The sequence below is a fragment of the Aricia agestis genome, chromosome 9, assembly GCF_905147365.1.
Source record: "Aricia agestis chromosome 9, ilAriAges1.1, whole genome shotgun sequence".
Lineage (NCBI taxonomy): Eukaryota > Metazoa > Arthropoda > Insecta > Lepidoptera > Lycaenidae > Aricia > Aricia agestis.
The window spans coordinates 412,698-434,737 of NC_056414.1; the positions used below are offsets into that span (position 1 = coordinate 412,698).

The window sequence follows — 22,040 nt, forward strand, 5'->3', positions numbered from 1 at the left end:
CAAGATACTAGCCGGCCGAGTCTCAAGGAAGCTCGGGCGAACTCAATCTAACAAGTTTTAATTATTTACAAAATTAACGGAGAAAACTAAAGTTTTTTCATTAACTATCGCTTCTGGATACTCGCGAGCTCGCGCCGGATAATGAACATCAAAATATTGCGCCGAGATATTTTAATTTTTCGAGTAGTTTATATGGCGAGTCTCGAAAAAATTCGTGGAAGTTGTGTCTTGTTTTTTAATGAAATAAGGGGGCAAACGAGCAAACGGCTCACCTGATGGAAAGCGACTTCCGTCGCCCATGGGCACTCTCAACATCAGAAGAGCTGCAGGTGCGTTGCTTTTAAGAGGGAATAGGGGAGGGTAAGGAAGGGAATAGGGAAGAGTAGGGAAGGGAATAGGGTAGGGGAGGGGATTGGACCTCCGGTAAACTTACTCACTCGGCGAAACACAGCGCAAGCGCTGTTTCACGACGGTTTTCTGTGAGCCCGTGGTATTTCTCCCGTCAAGCCGGCCCATTCGTACCGAATCAGGGCCTTACCATTTAAAAATGGTAGAAACGTGGAATAAACAAAGCCGACGTTGTTGTTGTTGCCAAGGCGGCCGATTGCCCCGAGTTATTTTTTCATAAACTACAGATTTTTGTAATGCGTACTCAAATATGGTGCTGAATATGATAAAGTGGAATTTTATGATAATACGTTAAATATACTCACACACACGCAAAACACATTTTAGCGTGGGGGAAACCGACGAGGATGAAAGCTACGAAGATGCTTTTAAGGATTATTATCATACAATACATTTAAAACCATTAAAATCTATTTTAATTAATCTATAACTAATATTATAAATGTGAAAGTATCTCTGTCTGTCTGTCTCGCTTTCACGCCAAAACTACTGAACCGATTGTCATGAAATTTTGTACACAGATAGTCTAAAGCCCGAGAAAGGACATAGGCTACTTTTTAACTGGAAAAAGGGGTTGTAAGGGGTGTTTATACGTAAATCTACATCGCACAAGCGCTTACTCATACGTGTTTCTATAGGAGGTGGCAAGGATGATGAATTTTTTCGCGTTTAATTGAAGTTTTAAGAATATTTTTGAAGTTTGAAGTGCCTAATCGTACACGTACCGCGAAGCAACTCTGTAGCCTACATGGAAACGGGAACTACCGCGCGCTAAGCTGAAGTCCACGTGGACGGAGTCGCAGGCAACAGCTAGTAATTATATAAATGTGAATATTTTAGGCTTAGAGTACTTAAATTATAATGTAAAGCATTGTAATTTCAGTATGTATAAACAATTAAAATTATAAAAAGGTGCACTCAACATTTTGAGCTGTGAAGTAAAATTTCAGATTTGATTATAATTTATAATTATTTCAGTGATATATGATGACGTAGTATAAATTATAAGATACGAGTTGTCTACCACGGGTCTGAATTTAGTATACATGCCGTTTTCAGCTGCAAATAATGTATAAAATTTGTTACAGTCCAGGTTGCACGGTGTAACGTCATTCTGGGCGAATGCTCTCAGCGAAGAATCGCCGTAAACGGAAAAACGAGTACTTAATTAAGAAATTCGTCAGCTAAATTAGAAAATTCATAAGCTCTTTGTTTAAAACCGTATATAATTTAGAAGACGGCGGCGGGCGGCGGGCTAGCTGTCGCGTCTCAGGTGACATTAATTATAACAATACATTTAATTCCTCCGAACGTTTTAACGAGCGGTAATACACGGCTAATGGTAGGTGTAATAGCTGCTACGTTTAATTCGGCTAAGGAGGATATGAGAATAATTTTATGAATTCCTATTTTAATTATACGAGAACGATCTGTTTTATCACTTTGTTTTAATTTCAGCTTCTATTTTCTTTGACACGTGTCTAATTGTAGCGAAAATGTTAATCAGATACTTACATTATAAAAAGCGCCAGAATTGAAAAAATATTTACGCTTTACCTGTCTAGTAGCTAGTATCTATAATAGATGGTAGATCTATACAGATCGGTTCGACGAATTCAAGACCCCTCATCACGGGCAATCACATAATGCGCCGCGATCACCATCAAACCAGGTACATTACAATCACATTATTCAAACAACGTGAAATACTAAAATCCTACCTGATAGATCGCAGGCCGACCGACCGGACTTATGCTCACTCTCTTATAATTTCCGCATAAGAAGGAAAGAATTTACGGCTTACGCTTGTGGCAACCTTTAGAATAGTATAAACGATGGTTCTTCTAAATCTACCCGGCTGAGCCGTGTACACGGGGGGGTGCCTCGTGCTGTACTCGTCGCGCTCGTCAACTCTCGCCGCTGATGTCGCCGCCCGAATTCTTGCAACTGGGTCACAATGAAATGAGAGGGTTTTGTTTTTGACATGTAACTGTCTTTTGTGAACCGCTTTAGAGTTGTGAAGTCGGTCAAGTGTCAGTCGGTGGGGTTCCGTGCGGCTGGAATCTCGTGTATGATATTTTTACCCATTAGCTGTAGTATATTCGAATATTCAAAAACAATAATAATTGTTGTGCAATGTGCAGGCTTGGGAGACTTAAATGAAAGATTAGTTGTAGCCGCTAAATAATAGCTTTCAGCTATTTTGCAAACCAAATATCACATCCCTAATCCTTTCTCATAATAATATTACTTACGTCATATGCAGTGTAATTTCTTAGAAAATGTAGCTAATCAACGTACTAAAGAAGTTAAAAAGAATTTAATACATTTTCAAGAATTATTTCTCCTTGTCTCTATTTCATAACTTCACCAAAGATGTATGTTATCTAAGTACATCTTCTATTTTTGTTTCTCTTTCTCTACTATTTCCCTTATATTTTACCTTTAATTTTACATTAAGATTTACAAAGTAACCATGGAACCAATTTCAAAATAATTTTAATAATAATTTATTTCTCACTTCTTAAATCTTACTGAATTTAATTGTGTTGGAATACATAGCAAAATAACATTCTATTTAAATCATAAAATAATAATGTCTATCACTTAATTTATTTTACTCTCGTTAATTATTTACTATTATACCTTTTTTTTTTTTTTTTTTTTTTTTTTAATGAAATAAGGGGGCAAACGAGCTAACGGGTCACCTGATGGAAAGCAACTTCCGTCGCCCATGGACACTCGCAGCATCAGAAGAGCTGCAAGTGCGTTGCCGGCCTTTTAAGAGGGAACAGGGTAATAGGGGAAGGTAAGGATGGGAAGGGAAGGGAATAGGGGAGGGTAGGGAACGGAATAGGGTAGGGGATTGGGCCTCCGGTAAACTCACTCACTCGGCGAAACACAGCGCAAGCGCTGTTTCACGCCGGTTTTCTGTGAGAACGTGGTATTTCTCCGGTCGAGCCGGCCCATTCGTGCCGAAGCATGGCTCTCCCACGTATACCTACCTTTTATCTTTCTTTTTACAAATGCCTATTTTGTCTTTAAATAAAATATTTAATTATTATTACTGATACTTATTATAAATTTTGCAAAAACTAATTTATTTCATACAGCAATCTGACTTTCCACTAATAAATAAACTGTTAATTATTTACTTTCTTACTTTTATCAAATTCTTTACTTCTAAAATTTTTAATAACTTTTATCCAAAATTATATTAAATTGTCATATTATTAAACTGAAAATGCATTTTGTACCTTTTAGGTACTAAAACAATTACCTGAGTTTTGTTACTTTACTCAAATTCTATTATTATCTATAGGGAACTAGCAGATATTTTATATCAACATAAAATTTAAATTTTGAAAACTTGTAACATAATTAGTTACCAATCTTATACATACCGCTGTAGTTACAAATACGACATATAATTATTTATATATTAAAATTTAGACATAAAACAACAGCTGGAATGGCATTTCTCTCCCTCGTCTCTCTGTTCTCCCGGCTCCATCCTCTTCCGACACGAGCATCTCCCGGCCGCCTGCTCTACCTTCCTCTCATCCGACTCCAACATCTCCCGGCTGCCTGCATATTCCTCTCATCTGACACCATCAACTCCCGGCTGCCTGCTTTACATATTCACTCCAAAATTTTGATTTTTCAGCAACTATTGTTTTTTTTTTATAGATATTATTCTTGCAACTCTTTTATTTTAGTTAAAGTTCTCATTTAATTTTTTTTTTCACTGAGTTATATTTTTATTTGCACTTTTAACAGATTTGTATTTATTTTGCTCTCTACACTATTAGGTCATATTTTTTCTAATCCTACATTATCTCTTATTTAACTAACTAACGGCCGTTAAGTCCATTTTTCTAACACTTTTATTGTCCACACTTTTAAATTAACATATAATTCGCATTAAAAAGTCACGTTTTACACATAATAAATTAAATTAGAAGTCCAGTTATGTTAATTCACTGATAATTGTATTTACCCTGTATCATCTGCACAGCGCTGCCGCAAGGCAGCACTGGCAGGGTCGCCATGCAATGTGCAAGCTTGGGAGACTTAAATGAAAGATTAGTTGTTACCGCGAAAGATGTTTAATGACTAACTTAATAACTAATTACAATAACTTATATAGCAGGGAGGTGAGCCGCACACTACAGTTGTATGTTGCGCAAAAGAAATAAGAAAAGCGAGACGTTTTTTTTTCATATCACAACTCCACCACACTCATACATTCTTATAATATTCAACAAACTGAAAAAAATACAATATTGTATCTGAAAGAGCTACAGATGCCCAATTTTTAATTACAATACTACTTATAGCATTTACAAATTGTCCTACTCAAAATGGCTTAAAACAATTTATTTACAATATTTTACACTGTAACATAAAATTTTAGCACATATTTTTATATCACCCAATTCCTGGAAAAAAGATTAAGCCCAAACATAAACAAAACAAATTTTTTATGGTCTTATTTTAATTAAACGCAGATGTTTGTTGATCAAACAGTCCGCGTGGCGACGGGCCCACGGCCCAGCAATATCTTCCCCGAGATCTACAATAACATTTTATTTTTATTTTAATAATGAAACAAAGGATTATAATATTTATTTACCCGTTACTTACTATAATTAAGATTGTATATAACTGAGCCAAATGGCTAGCTTTCTTTTCAAGTCCTTATTTTAGTCAAATAACACTTTATTAATTTTAATCAAAGTAATCCACACAACCATATAAAATTACATAATTCCTAGTTCATAACACAGGAAATTAAAACTTCATAGGCGGTGTAAAGTTATTACTTAAACGCACCCTACAGACCGTTCACAGTTATTTTACCTGTAAAATCTTTGACCGGGAACCTTACGTCAACAGCATAAAGGTCGTGCCAGAGCTAAAATATTTACGAACGTGCCATACATTAATTAAAACATAAATGACGTAACGTAGTGCTCCATAAAAAACCTATGCACCGGCTATTTCTGTTCGCGTGCACCGCCTCACCACCACCACAGCCACCACTATACCACTACCACCTACCACCTACCACCGTGACATTCCACGCCATTAACTTAAAAATAAACGTGCATAATAACTACTTTTATTTATAGCTAGTAGTCCTGCACTGTTTATTGAATATATACGAGTTTGACGTCGTAAGAATGTTATACGGTGCTCTCACGCCACGTTGTTACTGTAACGTGCCATAACGTGTCATAACCGAGCGTTTTAAACGTTTTGTTACATTGGCTTTCAATTTATAGGCCACATCGAGGCCCCGCGGTTTCTTTGTGGAAAGCGAAATATCGTCATATTATTTTTATTCTCAAGTCGTCTGCAATAAATAGACTATCAATAATCAGACGAAAGAATGTTCACTTCGAGCTCAATTTAGAGATCATCGCGGGCAAACGAACGACACAATTTCTTAGAGCTTTTTAGAATCCATAGTAATATTACAAATTGTAAAGTTGTTTCTGTCAGTCTGTCTGTTACCTCTTTACGCTCAAACCACTGAACCGATTTTGACGGATATGTAGTGTAGATAATTTGGTACGTATTGGAACGAATTTTGGCGCAACAGAGTTACGGGCGACATTTTAAGGAATAAGCATAAAAAGTATCAAATCAAAAGTCATCATTGTATTTATATAATTTGTTGTACACAATTTAATAAAGTAACAAACGTGTAAAACTAATATAATACACTGGTGATTGATCGCGATGAAACAGAGGTTCACTTTTGTTCTGTACTAACTACTGCTACACAACCAGTAGCCAGCTGACGAGCTATCAATCAAATCCGTTATGAAGTTCTGCCCTCTCTGTAGCTTGAGATCGCTTCAGTTATTAAATCTTAAGATTCTTTGTGTTTTTTCTTGCTGCTAAGTAATTTAATGAATTACGTTTGGCGAAGCCAATGCACATCTAAGTGTCTAAACACACTAGGCCGAAAATACGCGGCCGACGTTCCATAATATATTTTACGGCTGCAATATATTTTAAACCGATGACACGCCATGCCGAAATAACGTCGCGTTATATTTTTACATACGTAGCGCGCTGCTTATGTAATCATGCCGAACTTCGGCCGCGTATTTTCGTATGTTTAGACACCAAGGAACGAAATATTTTAAAGAATTTCATTAAAATTTTAAGTTTAGCACAACAATCTGAATTAGACGATAGAAAGCTTTAAGAAAATATCACAGATAAGCTATATTTAACCCGTGGAAAAGGTACTCTGAAATAAAAAATAGACACGAACGAGAATCGTCAGAAGCTGTGATGAATATAAAATTGTAGTCGATTTCACCTTAACGAAATACAGACGTAACGCGGCGCTCAGTATGTAGATGTATTCCAATGTTAAGAATAGAATGGGATATCTAGTTCTGCGGCATGAATACTGTATGTCCCGCAGTCGGCGGGCGGCGGGCGGGGGCTGGCTGTATTACATTGCGGAGTGCGGATCGCAGTACCTTTGTCTCTCGCGGCCCAGAGGGGAAATGTACACTATTATGTTGTTTCGATACCATCTAGTCAGATATTGTTATAATTTATGCGGAAACGTGCAATTATGCCTATGTAGTCTTCCAGGCTTAGAATGTTTGAGACACTTGTATTTTAAGCAACTGTTGTTGAAACGCAATGCCTATTTTTACCAAACGTCCCATACAATTGAGTATTTCACCAAAATTATTTTTTGTGATAAATGGGAAGATCACATATAAGTTTTATAACAAACAAACATTTTTTTTTGTTTTTCGCAATAATTCAAAAGTTATTTTAAAATAAAAATACCGAAGACATGAAGACGGCAGCTCCCGCACTACCCTAGCGCGTGTGACGTCACATTGTTAATGTTTACCACAGAACACTAAAAACAGTAGAACTGACATACCACGTATTGTTTAACAAACGAATGTTTTGATTGGACGCGTACTTCTAAACTCAATTAAGCCTTAAATTTATTAAAACTGAAAACCAAAACACATCTTCAATACTTAAAATAGAGTTTGTTTTACAATAAACAAAACGGGCACTAACCACATTTCTCATTTCGAGTCATAGGAGCATCAGTTTGTGGATTTACTAAAAAGTTTAGCTACGTAGATTGGTATTATAGTTAGCGCAAACGATTTTGACCTTAAACGTCAACGAAATAAGGTAAATATTGGCGTAGACTATTGAAATGTATACACTGTGACGTCACATCTCAATCATGGCGCGTTTATAAGTCACGTGATTTTATTTAAATTTCATGAATTTTAATTGTTTATAATTTAATTGAAAAAACATTTTTTTAAGGTTTTTGCATTCAATATCAATATGATTAATAATAAGGTTTTAAAATACATTAAAAAATTCAATAATTATTTTTTTCTGAAATACTCAATTAACAAAGCGGCTTTTAATGATCACGTGTATCTGATAAATATAAAAGTTTTCGCTTAAAGTGTAACAAACAAATTTAGGGTAAAATCTCAATAGATATAGGCAACACTTAACGTTAGACAGCGGTTGGTGAAAACGGGCACTGTATTGCTACAAAAGTTGGTGAAAACTAGTATCATCAGAGTGCACTTTGTATACCGATAGAATATTCCTGTTTCACCACTTCCTGACAAGTGACAAACAGGCTATCCACAAATTAACTTGACAGGTCAAGTATGGAGAATTTGTCAAAAAAGTTGTGAATAGCCTATTCGGAACTTTATCAGAAAGTAGTAAAACAGGCCCTAAGACAAATATTATTTTATTATTTATTAATTATTATGTAATTAATGAGAACTTGTAACTGATATAGATATTAAAGTTTTTCGCCAAACGTCTTACTCAGTAACATTCTGCAAAATATTTTGTTTGTAAATATTTCTTGGTAGTGCTATTTGATCCTAAATAAACTGAAAACAAAAATATTAATCAATTTCATATTGCTCGATCGTTCGTTATAGATATTTTTGTAGCGTTACATATTAAATCAATTACCTCCTGAATTAATAACTACCATAACTCATTCTAACATAAAAAATAAATTGAAATCTTACTTTCTTTCGGAACATTGATATTAATCTTCAAAATATGTAATACCATTGGAATGCACTCATCTTACTTCTAAAAATTTCGTACAGAGACGTAAATTACTGATAACTTGTACTACGTCATTAAACCTACGTGGTTTTTCTGTTAGTACTAAATTATAATTTTTTTCATCTTGTTGTATTAATAAATAAATAAATAAAAAAAAATTTAAAAAAAATTGCACATCGAACGTTTTGTAAAGAAATTCAATATAATATTATTATGGTCATGATTTGTCCTCAATAATGTTTTGCGCCAGCAAAGTGGCAGCATACCCAATTATATCGCTACCGGTATTGTCGACACAGCACATTTATACGTGGGAGAATGGGCCGGCTCGACCGGATAAATACCACGTTCTCACAGAAGACCGGCGTGAAACAGCGCTTGCACTGTGTTTCGCCGAGTGAGTGAGTTTACCGGAGGCCCAATCCCCTAACCCCTACCCTATTCCCTCCCCTACCATCAACTATTCCCTTCCCTTCCCTTCCCTACCCTCCCCTATTACCCTATTCCCTCTTAAAAGGCCGGCAACGCACTTGCAGCTCTTCTGATGCTGCGAGTGTCCATGGGCGACGGAAGTTACTTTCCATCAGGTGACCCGTTTGCTCGTTTGCCCCCTTATTTCATAAAAAAAAAAGCATTAGCTACTAAACTCAATTCGCTTTCTGAGCTGAAAGCAATTCGGTCCAATACTCTTCGATTCGCACGCCCCGACTTGGGTTTTTATTTAAATGTAAACTCTTTTGAGTTGGCTTCAATCCTTTTGACGTTACCGGCGACGACTCGCTCTGTCGCACGTCGCTCGCCCGCCGCCGCACACACGTTACGAGCGCTACCTACCGCAGAATCCCTCCACGTGTTGCGAAACCGGCGATCGAATCACTCGCTCCTCCTTTAAATATCTGTGAGCGATGTTTTCTTTTCATTCGAAGTAACATCGAAAATCAAATTTAATCAGTCCGATGTCGAATTTCTAGAAGTGGATTTTTCAGGATTTAGGTACGCACCGAGGACGAGTTAATATTGAATATAAAAGAAATTGGATTACCACGCGTGTAGGGGCCGAATATCCGCGACCGACGATGCGGAGAAAATCGTGGTCGGCTGCGCCGGGCGGCCCGACAGCTGACAACAATGTGATTGTAATGTTCAATAATATTTGTATTTAATAGGCGCGACATTTTCGGCCCCAATTTTGGCGCCATTCGGGGCTCCGGACTGATTTAGTTCCGGCGCGCCGCCCCGCGCCCGCCGCAGCACACCCTCTAAAATTATTCGCTCGATAATAACTCCCTCACTTTAATACCCGGATACGTTCATTCGAATTTAATTGGGATGTGCTCGAGTCGAGGGAGACGTTCAGCACCTCACGTTATTGTCTACTTATCCGCGGATTTCTTCAACTGTTTTTAAATCCTTCCGCCAGAGTTGGAGGGCTGCCAAGCCGTAATTGTAGTTTTTGCGCAGCTGCTTCGAGGAGCCGGTCGGTACTCGGTGCTAATAAGTGCAGATGCTAAGCGCGACGTTGGCGGGGCGAGTGTCAGGGGCGGTGCGGCGGCGGCGGGGGGCGACCGGTCATCAATCCGGCCCTGACTGTGTGTTTGCGGAGGGCCATTCATCTTGGCCGTTATACGTTGATTTATGTTGCTCATTTGAACGTGAGCTGAAAAAACATCGCGATATTCATCTCCACTTTCGAATGTTACAAAGTCGGTGTATTTATTTATGTCGGAACTCGGAGTGCTCCTCACGATATCTTCTCGGCTTATCTACTCACCGCATCGTTAATGACGGCCCGTGTTTCGCCTGATAGTATTACGATACTATCAAGATTTTTATCACTGACATTAAAATATAAGTCGATTTATGAGACACGTTATTTTAAATAATGTTTTATGAACTTCGATCGAAATTTATAGACACCGATAATAATAAGAATATTTATAGTCATCCAAAATAAAGTGTTAGGTACAGTTTAAACAATCAGCGAATATTGTTCAGAGAAATATTTGCGTTGAAGATAATATAATGTAGATAGAATGTGAACCTGGCGGATGTGGGGAGAAAGCCTCTTATCAAATATGCTCTAACTTCTGTACTATCAGAGAGATTGATATAAGACAGGCGGCGGATCTGCAATCATATTTGGTTGATTTCCGTCTAGGTACAACTATTTGACGACATAGCCTGACTAAATAACCTAGGTCCGCCATTTGCCAATAATTTACATGGTAGACTTTTCGTATCTTTTAAGATTTATACGTAAGCGAACAACTTTAGGTACTATTAGGTTTCTTCTGATTTCAATCATCCAAAAAATTCGGAGGTAATAAGAAAAGTATCTCCCAACGTGGTCATCATAATATTCGGAGGGATAAAGAAAGTAGAAAAATTCCTGAAAAAATATTTCCTATCTCCAATGTACAAGGCATCATTAGATCCAAATTTATTCTTCCGAAAAATTTAATATGTATACAGCGAACGTATCCCGTTACCCGTACACAAAAAAGTATAAGATAACAACATTTTTGCACAAAATGTCATACGCTGATTACCCTCAGAAATATTTTGTAAAGCGGAAACCCATTCAACCATGAGCCTGCTCATACACGAACCACAAAATATACACACAACCGTCTTCACTTGACTTCGCTCCGGTTAAATTAAGTTTACGACTCAAAAGTTTATTTTGAACGAATTATTATTGAGAACCATATTAATAATATTGTTACTCGTGGGATAATAATTGCTCGACAAAACGAAGATAACTCAATAACAAATACTAAAAACTGAATCATAAAGCTGGTTCATGATAGGTCAATATAAGATGTGAAGACTGACATCGATGGCTTTCGCCCACATTGGTTCCTCTTAGCAAAATTTATTTAGCTAATAACGGAAAACTTAATGAGCATCAAACATACGTATTCGTAATAAGTCATGTCACAATAGTCCGGGTCGCTCACCGCTACTAGGTACGTGACGTCACAAAGCGGCGTTCGTTAGGGCGGCGCTGACGCGGCGGAATTCGCTGCGATGTAAAAGAATTCCCTAACAAGACCCCCCCTCCCCCCTCGCACGGATAAATACAATTTACAACCCCCCAGCCCCGAGAGAGAATTCCTTAGTTAGTGAGTTAACGAGTTATGTACTCCGAATTTAAGGAGCTAAGCTTATTTATGAAAGCTAAGGCTGTTGTTTCTGAAACTCTTCTTGGAATTTCTTATGAGGAAGCTGAAAATATGATCAAAATTACCGAATAAAGTCATGTACACATAAACACACACACACACACACACACACACACACACACACACACACACACACACACACACACACACACACGCACGCACGCACGCACGCACGCACACACACACGCACTCGCACACTTGTAACTTTGTTTCGTCCCCACAGGACAGGCATTGCCTAGTGTGGGGATCCATTATCGCATATTATGTTAAAACTTTTTGGTCAATAAATATTTCTATTTGTATTTGTAACTCGCGCGTTACTCGACTACGGTGAAAGGGTTTCATTTATTAACTTTTTCCTGTGGAAACGGGAGCTCGCAAATAATTTATTTTTAGTAAACTACTGATTATTACGAGTATGTACCCGAGTGCCACTGATAAAGTCAGTTTATACTAGAGGCAGTACAGAGTCGAAGTGAAGACAGCGCACGGTCTAAATTAATCCTAGGACGTGCGTCGGCGCAGCGCAGTTGTTTGACGCATAGCGCCACAGGGGCGCTGCGTCATCGTAGCATTATTACGAAGCAGTCAGGGTTGATTCAGACCGAAACGCGACGCGTAGATGCATTTCTAAATTTGTACTGAATTGACAGATTGGCATGTCGCCTCGCGCAATTGAAATCTGTCAAATCCATACAAATTTATGCCGCACCGCGCCTCGCCTCGCCTCGTCGCGTTGCGCTCCCGCTCATGCTTCGTCGCGAGGACTGCTGTCCGATAAGTGTGCGTTGCGACGACGCAGCGCGCCGTGTGGACTGGCTCCTCTACTAAAGTGAAGACGTGTGACGCATATTATAGTTTTCAACATGTTTATTCACTAGTGCTTTTGATCTACTTACATCAAATGGTAAGTGAACCTAGTCCTATCAGAGACTAAAGAAAAACCGGCCATTAGTTGTTTCAGATTTGATTATTCGATGATGGGCGTCTCGAAGTTTCCACCTCCTCCAGGTCGCGATAATCTGATAAGGCTCACATGATTTACGACGGCCGCTCGGCAGTCCGGGCACGCGCCGCGACCGCCCGCGCCCGCCTGCCACAGCCCGCGCTCGCCCGCGACCGCCGCGCACCGCACTTATGAGATTAGACGAGATTTTAGTTGCGCGTGGCCTGTCGTCGTAACCTGCCACTTGTTTGTTAATTATGTCACTTCTCTAAGCCCAGCGACTACATAAACTACCTCACATTTTGTACGTGAATGAGGTGATCCTTTAGATATGAAGTACAGCTTTAGTACTTCTGGTCCGGCTCATTATCATCATCGGGCGTTAAATTTCTGTGAACAGGGACTTTTTGTAATGTGAATAGTTTTGCTGCAATCAACCGCTGCACTCGTGTCTCTCTACGATAAACCTCGTTGAACCCAAATTAATTTAGACTCAGTACAATTTTTCTGGTATAAAAACTATAAGTACTAAGGGCCTGTTTCACCACTTCCTGATAAAGTGCCGAATAGGCTATTCACAACTTTTTTTTGAGAGATTCTCCATGCATGCTTGATTTGTAAAGTTAATTGGTGGAAAGCCTATTCGTCACTTATCAGGAATCAAGTCATCAGTAGATTGTTTTCTTGAAAATTGAAATATTTTGTATATTTAACTGAGTCGATAATATTATGATAATATTATATTCCTTTATCAAGATATTATATATTTTAAATGAATGTCTATTATACTTCTGGTAAACGTTTATAAATCACTATCGCCCTTACTAAAAGCGGATTCATAAAATATGAATATAAAACAGACTATCAGTCGTTTACTGGTTGTCTGTTTATCGGCTGTAAAGTGTAGTGGGTCTCTCAATGAGATAAGGGCAGTAAAAGTGATTCGAAATCTCAAGAAGTGGTCACTTCAGGTGTAAGACCTGCATCAGGGCTATATAAAGGTTTATCAGTCGTCGTAAAGAGACCGAGGTATTTACGGCCTCGTAACCTACTCCCCCTGCCAGCTGCCCCTCCCCCTTGCACTAGAGCCCACTCCCCCCGGCCCCGGGCCCCTCGCGAGTGGAGCACTCGCAATCATTAACTTATTTTACGGCTCGGTCGATCGTTTTTGCTCTTATCATGACAATAGCTATGTGGAAGTCACTTATATTTTTTGCAGTTTCTTTTACACATTTCTCGATAGTTTTGATTGATTTTATCCGATGTTTTTGCCATCTTGACCATCATTATAATCATCAGAAGTCCTGTCGACCGTATTCTTACCCGACAGAGGTGAAATCGAAAAGAAATGACAGTGGTTCCTATATTGTATTGTCCCGTGTTTCAAGATTACATTCAGTGCCACATTTTCTTTTTTATTTTATGTTTTCCCTGTATTGCGAAAATGTCTATAAAAATTAAGGATACTATTAACTGTAAATAGGCACAGCTGTATAGAACAGGCCCTTGTGTGTAGATCGATCGCGGTGATATCACATCCGTATTCGTTCAGCATCCCGAGCGAAACAATTTTTTTATTACTATCAAGCTAATTTTTTGTGAGTAGCTTCATTTCGATAAGACCAACAACGATTTTCTCTGCAAAAAATCTCGAAAGTGGTAACAGAGATAGAAAGGAATTAATATTTTGATTCGATGGTCCTAAGATATGGATTGTTCTATTTGGAGGACAATTTACTCTTAAATTATATAACTATTAACCTATCAAAGTACAAAAAAAATCAATTCTGTAATCAACAAAACTTGGTTAACTCAATTTACAATTAACTTTGGTTGGTTCAATGCACAGTAAACCGGTTCAAAACGTATAAATGCGATAATAACATTAGCAGTTGCGTCGTATAGCAGTTCATTTACAATTATTATTATTGGTTAATAATATGTAGATTAATTACATTTTTTACTATTAAGCCTGATATAGCGATTATATACTTACTGATTAGTCCTTACGAGTATTAACTTTGACAAGATAGGTGATGCTTACCTGAAACAGACAAATGAAATTTAATACAAGTTTGATTAAGGCCGTAGTTGTTTCAGGTGAAGTTAATAACGAGTGGCTACAATAGCAGAATAATCAGAGTAAGCCTCTTAGGCGTGTAACGGGTCTTAGAGGCAGCTTACCAACTTAAACTAAATGTTTATACAGCAAACTCAAAACGACCTTCAGTGAGTCGAGTGCTGACGCAGCGGGGCGGCCGCGGCCGGCGCTACGAGGATAGAGATTAGTTAAGTTGACAAGTGAAATAATATTACAGGAACATGACAGAAAGATTTTTTTATGACAACGCCCTCTTGTTTATATGAGGCTAAGAGCTAGAGCGGCTTCACTCTTTTTATGGATCGTTTTGATCATTATTCAATTTCTGAGACAGAAAATCCAGACCTCTATTAGAAATGAATTCTTAACAGTTTATTTGCCATAGATCAAAACAATCTACCGCTAGGCATTAACGAGTGGCAATTTAATCAAATTAGATAGAAAATACTTGAGCTACAATCTAATTAAAACGAAATCTAGCAATTTTTTGGTCCTCATAAAAAGGTTTGCTGTGATTAAGTATCATTATCTGATCAATATCTCGCAACTTTACAATAGTGCGCTCAACCAATGAGCATACGGTATAACTTTCGAGATTTCATATTTACCAATGAAATATACATTCGGAGCAAAAAGTTTATTATTAGGTAGTACGTAACGGTAGTATATAACAATGTGCGGCAGCGGTATGCGGGAAGTTTTGTAATATTTTGTTAGTGGATTTCGAGACGATAGAGGCGAACAGAAATTATTGCTTGCGAAAAACGCGCGAAGTTCGCCGAGCACTGAGGAGTAGCCGCGCGATATTAAGAAACTGACTAGCAACTACAACACTCCAAAATACCTACTGTGCCATCATAAAATAATACTATGGCGTGGGGTCTGGCTGGGGATCACAATTTCATTTCTACGTTGCAAAGATCTCTCTAGAACTATTGACTGTTGTAACACATCATTGATAGTAGAAGGTACTTTAAGTACCCCTTTGTCTTACTTACAGGTTAACATAATATTGTATTTATCTGTGTACCCACTTACACATCTTTCCATACATACAGTATTGCTGTGTTAACCCGTCGATCGTGCGAAAACGAGACACAATAGATATTCTATTGTGTCTCGTTCACCGGTGAGCGTATGGGGCTTGATGAATTTTAAGAAGCACAGACAAATAGCCAGAGATATCAAATTTACAAAGATGTAGATTTACATCTTTGTAAACTTACATCTTTGTAAACTTGATTGATATTTCTGGCAACAAAAATAGATTTTTTTTTTATTGAAAACGTCGGCGTACTTCGTAAACCGAATTAAAACCAGCACAAATAAACTTTATAAAAATGTACAGAGGGATTTGGAGGAAAACAAATAAATCCAATAATCAAGGAAACCCGAGCTGCGAGCAAACATTTTCAATTGATGAGAATTTCTTCGGCATAAATTATATTTGCGCAGTGCGTGAGCGAGTGAGTGAGCGAGTGAGTAAACGAGTGAGTGAGCGAGTGAGTGAGCTAGTGAGGGAGCGAGTGAGTGAGCCACCATCGCCACTCTGTGATAAAAGTCAATTGTGGTAGAGTATAGTAATGGGTGATTTTTAAGAGGTATACAGGAGAACAGTTTATCTCACGTTTTGAGGTCGTCAATTGGTCGCCAAGATCGTGTGATTTAACGCCTTTGGACTATTTCTTGTAGGGCCATGTTAAGGCTCATGTCTACAGAGATAAACCAGCAACGATTGACGCACTGGCAGCCAATATTGAAGCATTTATTCGTGAAATACCGGTCGATATGTTTGAGAGAGAGTGCCAAAATTGGACCTTGCGCATGGACCATCTAAAGCGGAGCCGCGGCCAACATTTGCGTGAATCATCATCAAAATCATCTTTAAACATTAAATTATATTGACGGTACTATCTATTCCAATACATATTTCATCATTTTTTAAATTTTTTTGTGTTTTTTATAGAAAACAAATCCTACACCTCTTAAAAAATCACCAATTAGTAGTAGAGTAATCGAGTTTTTTTGTGATTTGTATGGGCAAGCGACCCAGCGTCACAAGTTAACCCATACATAAGTGAAAAAAATATATCTTTCAGCGCTGCTACTTTTACAGTGAACTTTATACACGGGACTCACACACACCCTAAAGTATTAACACTTAGTTTTGTGTCACCCTGTATACTAATATTAAAGATATATGAAGAATTTGTATTTTTGTAGGTCTATTCCAGCATCACGCAAAAATTATATTCAACATTTTATTCAGCCCAAAGGTGCCGGTCGGCAGCGTACAGCGACAGCGACAGCGTAACCAGTAGTGTCGCGACGACACGTCGTCGTCTGCTGCCGCTTCATGTAGCCGGCTTCCAACTTGTACCTTTATAATGATACATAATGGGATTCAATCGCATCGCAGATTGAACCTGCGTATATATGTCGCAGAATGACTGCGACATATACAAGGTGTAACAAAAATAAGTGATAATACTTTAGGGTGAGTATGTGTTCCTTGTAGAGAGTTCACTGTGAAAGTAGCAGCGCTGAAAGACCAAATTTTTTTTTCACTTTTGTATGGGGAAACTCGTGACGTTCGGGCGCTTGCCCATACAAAAGTGAAAAAAAAATTTGGTCTTTTAGCGCTGCTACTTTCACAGTGAACTCTCTACAAGGAACACATACATACCCTAAAGTATTATCACTTATTTTTGTTACACCCTGTATATTGGACATTTACAATCATAATAATTTAACAAGGACGATAATTTTGTCTCTGTCTATAAGAAACATGATATCGTTAATGCTCACCGGGGGATAATTTCAGTTGATCTATCCTGAGCCCGTACCACAAAACTGTTTTGAGACTCAAACAATCGTACGAGAAAACGTCCTGATCTAACAAACGTGAAATGACGTCGTTAGAGCAGGACGCAGCATTCGCGTCCGATTGTTTGAGTCTCAAAAAGGTATCGTAGTAGGCGTACGTAGTACTACGAGATGGCAGACAAATGTTATTTCAGAATCGAAACAGATATCGTTTAATTTCACGTGTGACATGTTGTTATTATTACAACTGATATTATGTGGAAATAACGTGGAGGAGATTAAAATGTCGCTGCCATTTGACCCTGCCACCGCCACCGGGACGTCATCGACTAAAATTCTAATAAAATGCCGCTTTATAACCTTGGCTACAGGTTCCATTTTATTCTATGACAAACAAAGCAGCTGCGGCATGGGTCACTAGAAATGTCAATGTCAGTAGAAAATGAAACCTATAGCCACGTCATAAATCGGTATTTTATTTGAATTTTGTCGGCGACGCGACGGCCGGCGTCCACAGAAAAAGAGATTATGTTGCCACATATAGGCTGTAGGTTTCATTACGCTACATTCATATTATGATTAGTCTAGCGAACACGGTAGCGAACATATTATATTATATTAAATAGCCAGAAGAAAATGAAACCTATAGCCAAAGTCATATAGTGGCATTTTATCAGCCCAAAATATTAATATAGTTGTATCGCGGCGTGTAGTGAACATGTTTTGGATAAATCTCTCGGAAAAACGTTCCCCGGGGTGGTGTATCGGCGGGGTCTGACCTGCGGGAGCTGCGGACGGGACTCCGGAAATATCGCTGATTTTATCGAACATAGAACCTTTTAATCAAACAAAAACATGCCTTGCGGAGGACAAGCATAGTTAACCTTTATATTCCGCCTTATTCGTCAAGTTTATCATTAATTTTCATATTATTGCTGATGTTATTTACTTACAATGCTTCTAAATTCAAAATTATCAAAATACGGTATTTTCTAGCAAAATATTTGCATTATAATGGGCATTGTCAAAGTAAGGAGAATTTATCGTTGGTAGTTAGTGTAACAATATAAAAGTTAAATTGACTGTTGTTATGACCGCCCCGCCGCCGCCACCGCCCTCCCTCCCCCGCAGCTGCCCGCCACGACATTTTCCACGAAACCCTCATACTGAGCCTCGAGTTATTACTTTAAACTAATTTCAATTAAAAGTTATATTATTTTCTATCGTATTATATACTAGTTCGAGCACCCTAAAAGCGACAAAAGTATAAAAATATATGAAAATTCCATCTTCAAATATGATCACTTTCCCAACGATTTTCCTCGTAATATTATTTTTAATAAAACTCTTCTATGAGGGGAAAATGTTGACGAAACATGTGAGAGGGCTCGATATGTGCAGACCCGATTGAGAGTCAATATGTTGCTGTTGTCAATATTATAAATATTATATTAAAGTGACTATCTCTGATATTTATTTACTGAGACAATTGTTATTTGCTTACATAAAAATAAATCAATTTTTTATTAGATTTCCGTGTAACATGGTTGCAAAAATGAACAAAATATTGTCGGTTGAAATAACTAAGAAGTCGGTTTAATAATAATAAAAAATAATAAAAAGGTTTATTTTATTTTTTTTAATTTGTTTAATTTTTTCACTGGATTTACCCGAGGTGTCGGATGCGTACATCAGGCGCCTTAGTGATTAGCGATGTTCTGTAAAAACGCTAATCTTTGTCTCCAAACTCCTAGTTTTTTTTTTATGAAATAAGGGGGGCAAACAAGCAAACGGGTCACCTGATGTAAAGCAACTTCCGTCGCCCATGGACACTCGCAGCATCAGAAGAGCTGCAGGTGCGTTGCCGGCCTTCTAAGGGGTAATAGGGGAGGGTAGGGAAGGGAATAGGGGGGGGGGGGGGGAGGGAAAGGAAAAGGGTAGGGGATTGGACCTCCGGTAAACTCACTTACTCGGCGAAACACAGCGGAAGCGATGTTTCACGCCGGTTTTCTGTGAGGACGTGGTATTTCTCCGGTCGCGCCGGCCCATTCGTGCCGAAGCATGGCTCTCCCACGTCAAAACGAGCTAAACGAGTAGTATAAATGGGCTTCTTTCATATTATCTTAAACAAATACTCGGTTTTGCGACTCGTCAATAAGCTACAGATAGCACACTAACGAGTACCGGATAATTCAATGCGGTGATAGAGATAGAGACAGAGAGACGGAGTGTAAATCCACCAAGCAGCGGTCGGCGGGCGGAGGTCTGCCCTTACAATACTACCGCTCTACAATACAACCTTTGAGGCAGATGTACATTGTTAGACATGACCGACGAATCCGGCGCTCTACAGACGGGCAGAGTATTCTAGTTGTAGCTGAATTTGCTAGTGAGAATGTACTTACTAGTTTTACTACCAGACTACCCACGAAGAAAATTAACGGGTGAAATGAACCAACGTGAATGCTATTACTATGTTTGAAAATAACTCTGAGAACTATGTGGTTATTTCTGAGCGATACAGGTGAGTAGGTACAGGTAAGGTTATGGCGGGGTACTGTGGGTAGGGGTAGGCCTGCGCTGGAAAATTTTACGACTTTCATGGGTAAAGTATTTTTTTTTTTATGAAATAAGGGGGCAAACGAGCAAACGGGTCACCTGATGGAAAGCAACTTCCGTCGCCCATGGACACTCGCAGCATCAGAAGAGCTGCAAGTGCGTTGCCGGCCTTTTAAGAGGGAATAGGGTAATAGGGGAGGGTAGGGAAGGGAAGGGAAAAGTTGAGGGTAGGGAAGGGAATGGGGTAGGGATTAGGGGATTGGGCCTCCGGTAAACTCACTCACTCGGCGAAACACAGCGCAAGCGCTGTTTCACGCCGGTTTTCTGTGAGTATCTGCATATGTTTACAAAAGGACTAACCTAATCCAACTAATTGTTTGATTATTACGAGTACGTAGCCGTAGATAGACCCTAAAATTACTAAAATATAATTAAATTTAATATATGTAATATTTCATATAGAAAAGATCATGTGCAGAAAAGTAGAAAAAGATTTCGTATATAATTCGCACGGATCCCAATAAAACGTTTTATGAATAGGCATAAAAATCCATAAAATAAATCTCATAACAGTTATATCGGAGTTTGTCAGGCCGAAGTAATACGCGTCACTCCCAGCCGAGCGAAAATCAACTTTGGGACGTTTATTACAAAGTTTATATTAAAGCGGCGCGCGTCGAGAGGAGGCTGGGGGTACCGAGATGTTAATTATTACCAGTTACCACCGCGTCACGCGGAGAACTAGCGACTAGTGACGTCATCGTTCGGAGCTAATACGGTACGAGCAGATCGGGATTAGACAACAAGTACAATAATAATTATTAATACTGCGGTTCCTCGCGAGAAGTAGGAAGCGTTATAACGAGACAGTTTTAGAAGAAGGATATAACTTGTAGCTATTTTAAAAATAAACGAATTTGTTTGCCTCGGTTATTATTTTAATGACTATGAGAATAGCGTGAAAAATGGCGGGTTTTCAGAATTTCTGACTAGTAACTTAATAGCTTAGGTTAGGTTATAAAGGATCTTGATTCTTAGATGACATTGTCATCCACCCGGGAACTCAAAAATCATTTTGATTTTTGACACACAAAACTTTATAAGAGAGTTAAAGTTAGTAAGTACCTGGATGACCGAGCTTTGCTCGGTATAGCAAACACTCATTGACTTCGTGTTACTTAATAACGCCATCTGCTGGTCGTTATATATATATATATATATACATAGGCAAAATAGGAGGCATTTTTAGGGTTTTGATCGTTTTAAACGCTAAATGGAACGCGTGGGGTTCGACATTAATGTTACAATTATTATTCGACTATCATTATTGTTATCATTATTCGACTTTAATGTTTCATAAACTCCTATTGTTTTGTTTTTCCAAATTTTCCGAGCTCAAATCGTAAATGTTATAATAATAAACAGTATTCATTTCGTGAAAAACGTTCGGTAATTTTGTAAATATTTTTGTTATTCGGCTTAATTCGAGCTTCCAAATGAGGCATTAACGTATTATTAATTGGCATTTAAAATTAAAACTACTCTTGATGATGATAGCGACTGGTGAAATTATAAAAAATTATAATATAAATATAAACTGGGTCGCATATTATTCGAAAGAATGCTAGTAATCCTTTTAAAACTTAAATTCCATTCTTTATTTTAAAAATAAAATACCACCCTCGTAAATAGTCAAGGCTACACCGCAAACGCTAAAGTTATAAACTTTACTGTGCTTTTAAAATAGGAATTCTCTATTAATATTGTTATAATTACGTTTTATATACGTACTAGCATAGCAGTCTCACGTCACGGTCGCGTGCTGAACGTGGTTATTAGACATGTATTGCAGGCGCCCCGATATTGTATGATAGCGGAATTATAACACGCTTAACTA

At 38.2% G+C, this 22,040-nt stretch overlaps 1 protein-coding gene and 1 long non-coding RNA gene across 2 annotated transcripts in view; one reads left to right on the forward strand and one right to left on the reverse strand.

The window, feature by feature from the left end:
- LOC121730654 (zwei Ig domain protein zig-8-like) overlaps positions 1–22,040 on the reverse strand; it is a 272,454-nt gene that overhangs the window by 150,894 nt on the left and 99,520 nt on the right. The gene's annotated exons all lie outside the window — the stretch shown is intronic.
- Positions 1,174–20,485, forward strand: LOC121730775. The gene is made up of 3 exons (XR_006036147.1): positions 1,174–1,221; positions 13,659–13,666; positions 20,475–20,485. It is a non-coding gene; the product is annotated as an uncharacterized LOC121730775 (long non-coding RNA).